Source organism: Balaenoptera physalus, assembly GCF_965194825.1.
Source record: "Balaenoptera physalus genome assembly, chromosome: 4".
In the NCBI taxonomy this organism is placed as follows: Eukaryota; Metazoa; Chordata; class Mammalia; order Artiodactyla; family Balaenopteridae; genus Balaenoptera; species Balaenoptera physalus.
Window position 1 is genome coordinate 57,148,819 of NC_138891.1, and position 6,470 is coordinate 57,155,288.

Genomic DNA, 6,470 nt, shown 5'->3' on the forward strand with positions numbered 1-6,470 from the left:
TCAAGTCTTTTATTTATTTTGAGTTATTTTTTGTTTATAATAAAATGTATAAGATAGTGGTTGAGTTTCATTCTTTTACATGTGGCTGTCCAGTTTTTCCAGCACCATTTATTGAAGAGACTGTCCTTTCCCCATAGTACGTTCTTGCCTCCTTTGTTGTTTTTATGCCAGCACCATAATGTTTTGTAATGGTACCATACTATAGCTTTGTAATATAGTTTGAAATCAGGGTGCATAATGTCTCCAGATGTTTTCTTCTTAAGATTGCTTTGGTTATTTGGGGTTTTTTTGTGGTTCCATACAAATTTTAGAATTACTTGTTCTATTCCTTTGAAAAATGCCATTGGAATTTTGTTAGGGATCAAATTGAATCTGTAGAGTACTTTAGGTAGTATGGATCATTTTAACAATATTGATTCTTCCAATCTATGAGGACAGAATATCTTTCCATTTATTTGTGGCCTCTTCAATTTCTTTTGTTAATGTCTTATAGTTTTCAGTATACAGATCTTTCACCTCCTTGGTTAAATTTATTCCTAGGTATTTTATTCTTTTTGATGCAATTGTACATGGGACTGTTTTCTTTATTTCTCTTTCTGAGAGTTTGTTATTAGGTTTTTGTTTTGTTTTGTTTTTTTTAATGAAAGCTTCTTTATTTATTTTTGGCTGTGTTGGGTCTTCGTTTCTGCGTGAGGGCTTTCTCTAGTTGCAGTGAGTGGGGGCCACTCTTCATCGCAGTGCGCGGGCCTCTCACTGTCGCGGCCTCTCTTGTTGCGGAGCCCAACTCCAGACGCGCAGGCTCAGTAGTTGTGGCTCACGGGCCTAGTTGCTCCGCGGCATGTGGGATCCTCCCAGACCAGGGCTCGAACCCGTGTCCCCTGCATTGGCAGGCAGACTCTTAACCACTGCGCCACCAGGGAAGCCCTGTTATTAGTTTATAGAAATGCAACAGATTTTTGTGTATTGATTTGTATCCTGCAACTTTACTGAATTTATTTATTCTAAAAGTTTTTTGATGGAGTCTTTCGGGTTTTCTATATATATAATATCATGTCATCTGCAAATCGTGATAGTTTTACTACTTCCTTTCCAATTTCAATGCCATTTCTTCCTCCCTCCCTTCCTTCCTTCCTTCCTTCCTTCCTTTTGTCTGAATATTCTGGCTAGGACTTACTATGTTGAATGGAAGTTGCAAGAGTGGGCATCCTTGTCTTGTTCCTGATCTTAGAGGAAAGGCTTCAGCTTTTTACTGGTGAGTATGATGTTAGCATTGGGCTTGCCATATGTGGCCTTTATTATGTTGAAATACATTCCCTCTATCCCACTTTGTTGAGAGTTTTTATCATAAATGTATGATGAATTTTGTCATATGCTTTTCCTGCATCTATTGAGATGATCATATGATTTTTATCCTACATTTTGTCAGTGTGTGGTACATCATGTTGACTGATTTGTGGGTATTGAACCATCCTTGGATCCCTGGGATAAGTCACACTTGGTCATGAAGTATGATCCTTTTCATGTATTGTTGAATTCAGTTTGCTAATATTGAATATTTTGTTGAGGATTTTTACATCTTTGTTCAACAAGGATATTGGCCTGTAATTTTCTTTTCCTGTGACATCCTTGTCTGGTTTTGTTATCAGGGTAATGCTGGGGGGTACATGCATTTTAAAGGTATTTGGATTACATTACAAAATTGTAATAACTTACGTTCTTATCAGTAGCATATGACAATTTCCCTTTCTCTGAATGCTTGCTATCACCAGGTGTTGTTATATATACATGTAAAAAATTGTCAATTTAAAGGTCTAAAAACCACATAAAAATCAAGATGACAAAATGCTGTATCACTGAAATCACCCACAAAGGCTTAGCATTGCTGGGACCCATGAGTGTATCTGGGGGTAACAAGGGTCAGCTTAAAACCTGCTGCTGGTATAGCTACTGGCAACAAAGAAGAAGGGTTTTCTAGTCAAGGGCTGATGTAACAGGGGAAGAGAGGTTTGGGGGAGAAGGAGAAGACAGGGGACACCTCTGGGAAGTCTAGAACCTAAATGGGCCAGGTGGTGACCATTGTAATGGCCATCTTGGAGCCCAAGGAAGAGATGCTGAGTCAGTTCAGAGAACAATCTGGGCCAGAACTGAGGAACCAAAGAAATGACATGTTATACCAAATATTGAGAAGTCAGGAGGAAGACTGGAAATATATGAAAGGATTTTAAGTCTGGGAGAGAAGGTTTTAGAAACCCACACTTGAGCTGAAAGTATAAGTTGGATCAGGATTCATGAGCAGGTGGAATGTTGATGTTGTTGTGGAGGCAAGGGAGAGATGACCTTTCAGAATCAGTCAGGGCTGGCTTAGAGTTTTGGCTTTGCCGCCCACTGGGTGACTTTGAGCATGGCATTGAGGCTCAGGGGTCTCAAGTTTCCCCTCTGTTTAAAAAAAGGAGGACTTAACAGTATGGTTAAAATGATCTCTAAGAGTCCTTCCAGCCCAGAAATTCTCTGCCTCTATCTCAAATGAAAATATTGCCGGGGCAGAGGGGTGGGGTGTGGTGGTGAGAACATTGTGTAACCATGGATTTAGCTTATATTTAGATTTATGCTTTGGGGTTATTACTTCTGACAACAAATCATCGCCCAGAAGTCCACTAATATGTTGAAATAACTACTCTGTTTTGAAATTCTAAACTGTGATGCCACTTCAGTTTACTTGAATGAACAGTGGTGATATAATCAGCTGCAAATATTTCTTTTCTACCCAAGACATCTGTCATGTTCGACTCCTAACAGTAATCCATAAATGTAGAAAGCTGTGCTGTTAAGCGTTTTCATTTCTCTGTCACTAATGAGAACTTTGAGTTGAAAGGGACTGGAAATCTGAGGAAAGTATGGGACCAAAACCCCAGCAAATGTAAAGCGACAACTGCTTAATTTGAAGTGATGCTTTTCCGTGTTTGGCTTTTCCAGCACTGCAAGTTGGGATGTTTGCCACTGGAAAGTTAAAAATGCCTGCAAAAACAAATGCCCAGTTTTCAAATATCTGGTCTGTATCATTTATTTTTAATACTAAATGTGACATAGTGTAATGTTCTATCGATTAAATTAAACTGCATGGGTGAGGGAGATAGAATTTCAATCGAATTCTTAGATGAAAAATGAGCTGCTTGTCGCAGGGTGTTCCTGGCAATCATCTAACATCCTGATAGATATTGGCTGGCTCCACTTAAACAGCTGGAACCTTGCAGCCATCAAGCTATGTCTATATGAGGGGCACCCCCCACTCAGGGAAAAAAGTCTTGGGCCTTTAAAGAAGAGGGAAAGAATTGCTTGGCTAGTTGGGAGCTTTAATAAGTGTTTTTTTCCCCCCCACGTGATTGACATCTTTTTGGAAATTTTGCATGCTTTTTTTGTGAAGTCATTATGATATGCTGCAGAGCTACTATGTATGTTTAGAAGAGGCATTTTGCACTCAATTCTTCTACCACCAACTGCCTAGGAAACAAGGAAGCCTATTCATATTGCTATCTGCTGTTTAAATAATGTTAATGTGTTTGGGGCTGGTATCATCCAAATATGATGCTGTGGGAAGGTGTTAACAAAATTTAAGATCCTAAGGAGACTTTTCTGGTGGGATAGCAGCAGTTCAAAGGGGAATTATACTTTCTGTGTTAGTGTAATTTATGTTGTTCTTTGTCCCAAGAATGTGGCATAAGAATACTGTGTTTCACAGACCTAGATTTCTACACAAGGAGGGGTGGGGTAGGGTGAGAACCTCCTCAGAAATTCTTCCTTCTTGGAAACTTAGGACAAAATGAATAAAGTTCCTCTGGAACATGATGACACCTGGGAGGCAGAGACTTTGAGAGAAATAGTATGAGGCCATTCTGGGTCCAGCAGTTATGGTCAATTGAACTAGAATATTATAACCAGTTAGGTCTCTGACTTTGTAGCAGTGCAGCTAGGGTGCAGTCCCTAGAGAATGCCCAAGGCCTACTGCCTATCCTTTAGGGATAGATGGTCAAAGATGAAATGCAGCCTGGAGAATCCAAACCAAGAGCATCATGGGAAGGGAGCATGGTCAGCAAAGCCAAGTGATGGCGCATGTCTCTGGAAGCAGAGCCTGGCACAGGGTGATGAATGCATGAAGTACAGGAGACAGTCAGAGGAGACATGAGTTTCCCTGGGAGGACAGTAAGGAGGGCCCTTTTAGCTGTGTAAAGCAATGCATGAAGTGCAAAGTCAGAAAGACAAAGATAGACTGAATATACGAAAGTATAACCAGTAAAGAGCAATGGTAGTGGTAGGAACAACTAGAGCAGTCAGATCTATGCATTGGAAACTGAGCTTAAATAAATTCAGAAGGAGTAAACCATGATAAACTTGGACTCCAAAGAAAAGATGATGCAAAGAGAGAAACACAGAATAGAGTATGATACAGTTGTATAGAGAATACCATGCAGTCATTTAAAAGAAGATATATATGATAAACAAAATGAAAAGATAACCTGTGAACTGAGAGAAAATATTTGTAAACAATGTGACCCACATGGGCTTAGTTTCCAAAATATACAAGCAGCACATAAAACTCAATATATATATATGAAAAAAAAAACCCAATCAAAAAATGGACAGAAGACCTAAATAGACATTTCTCCAAAGAAGACATACAGATGGCCCACAGACACATGAAAAGATGCTCAGCATCACTAATTATTAGAGAAATGCAAATCAAGACTACAATGAGGTATCATCTCATACCAGTCAGAAGGCCATCATCAAAAAGTCTATAAATAATCAATGCTGGAGAGGGTGTAAGAAATGGGAACCCTCTTACACTGTTGGTGGGAATGTAATTGGTACGGCCACTATGGAGAACAGCGTGGAGGTTCCTCAAAAAACTAAAAATAGAGCTACCATATGACTGAGCAATCCCACTCCTGGGCATATATCCAGAGAGAACTGTAACTTGAAAAGATACATGCACCCCAGTGTTCATAGCAGCACTGTTTACAATAGCCAATACATGGAAGCAAACTAAATATCTACTGACAGATGAATAAAGAAGATGTGCTATATATATATATGTATGTGTGTATATATATATTATATATATATACACATATATATATAATACACACACACACACACACACACACACACACACACACACACACAATGAAATATTACTCAGGCATAAAAAAGAATGAAATAATACCATTTGCAGCAACATAGATGGACCTAGAGATTATCATACTAAGTGAAGTAAGTCAAAGACAAATATATGATATCACTTATATGTGGAATCTTAAAAAATGATACAAATGAACTTATTTACAAAACAGTAACAAACTCACAGATACAGAAAACAAATTTATGGTTACCAAAAGGGAAAGGTGGGGGGCAGAGGAGGAATAAATTAGGAGTTTGGGATTAGCAGATACACACTACTATATATAAAATAGATAAAAACAAGGACCTACTGTATAGCACAGGGAACTATATTCAATATCTTGTAATAACCTATAATGGAAAATAATCTGAAAAAGAAATATATATAATGTGTATATATATGTGTATATATATACATATACATATATATGTATATATGTATAACTGAATCACTTTGCTGTACATCTGAAACTAACAAAACTTGTAAATCAACTATACTTCAATTAAAAAAAACAAGATAACAGCAAAAAAAAATGTTTGTTTTCATATAAATGTCAGACATATCTCAATTGAAAACATGTTGCAGACGGTATACTGTGATCAATGTGTGAAAATATGTATATAAGTTTGTGTAATGTGTGTATGAATACATGTGTGATTGTATGCATTTCTGTGTGTAATATTTTTCTATGCATATATATTTTTAAGTGATATAGGGAACATTTTTGAAGTTTCCACAAACCTACTGATAGTGATTTCCTCTAGGAAGCAGGTCAGGGAAGGTCAAGCTGGGGCTGGGGAAAGGATAGGAAAGAATAAGAAAATGTTGCTTTTAACTTTATCTCCTTATATTGTTTGCATTTTTTTTTTACCATTAGCATGTATTACTTTAGTAGTGATAACAATATTAATGGTGATGATAATGGCAACAATAAATTACAAAGAAAGACAACTATATAGAACGTAAGTTGAAATTGTTTCTAGTCTAGTCAAAGGAAGCTAGAAGAATTCAACAATCGCTTAGTGACAAGTAATTCATCTAGCTGGGTGTTACTCATTAGAAAGTGCTAGAGAGTAGACTAAATTATGTTTTGAGGGTACTTGGAAGTCATATTCAGTGTTTTCATCTGTCAGTAAATTTTTTTTCTTTTTCCCGAAGTCCTGACTGGACCTCAGATGCCACCAGGGGAAATACTTTGGCAGAGTTGACCCTGGACAGCCTCGCTGCATCAATGCCTGTGTCCAGATAGGGCCTCGTTGATTCTGGCTGGGGTGTTTCTAGTCACATAGATTCC

The 6,470-nt window shown here is 37.8% G+C and overlaps 2 protein-coding genes across 5 annotated transcripts in view; both read left to right on the forward strand.

Annotated features, from left to right (window-relative positions):
* The window catches only part of LOC309659369 (uncharacterized protein), an 813,664-nt gene that overhangs the window by 175,888 nt on the left and 631,306 nt on the right, over window positions 1–6,470 (forward strand). Inside the window, exon 1 of one of the 4 annotated variants that reach the window (XM_082459080.1) lies at window positions 790–1,252. The exons of the other annotated variants lie outside the window; for them this stretch is intronic. The gene's annotated coding sequence lies outside the window, so the exon portion shown is untranslated. Of the gene's footprint in view, window positions 1–789; window positions 1,253–6,470 lie in introns of those variants that run through there. 4 annotated transcript variants of the gene reach the window in all.
* The window catches only part of LOC309659367 (uncharacterized protein), a 30,557-nt gene that overhangs the window by 16,018 nt on the left and 8,069 nt on the right, over window positions 1–6,470 (forward strand). The window lies entirely within an intron of this gene.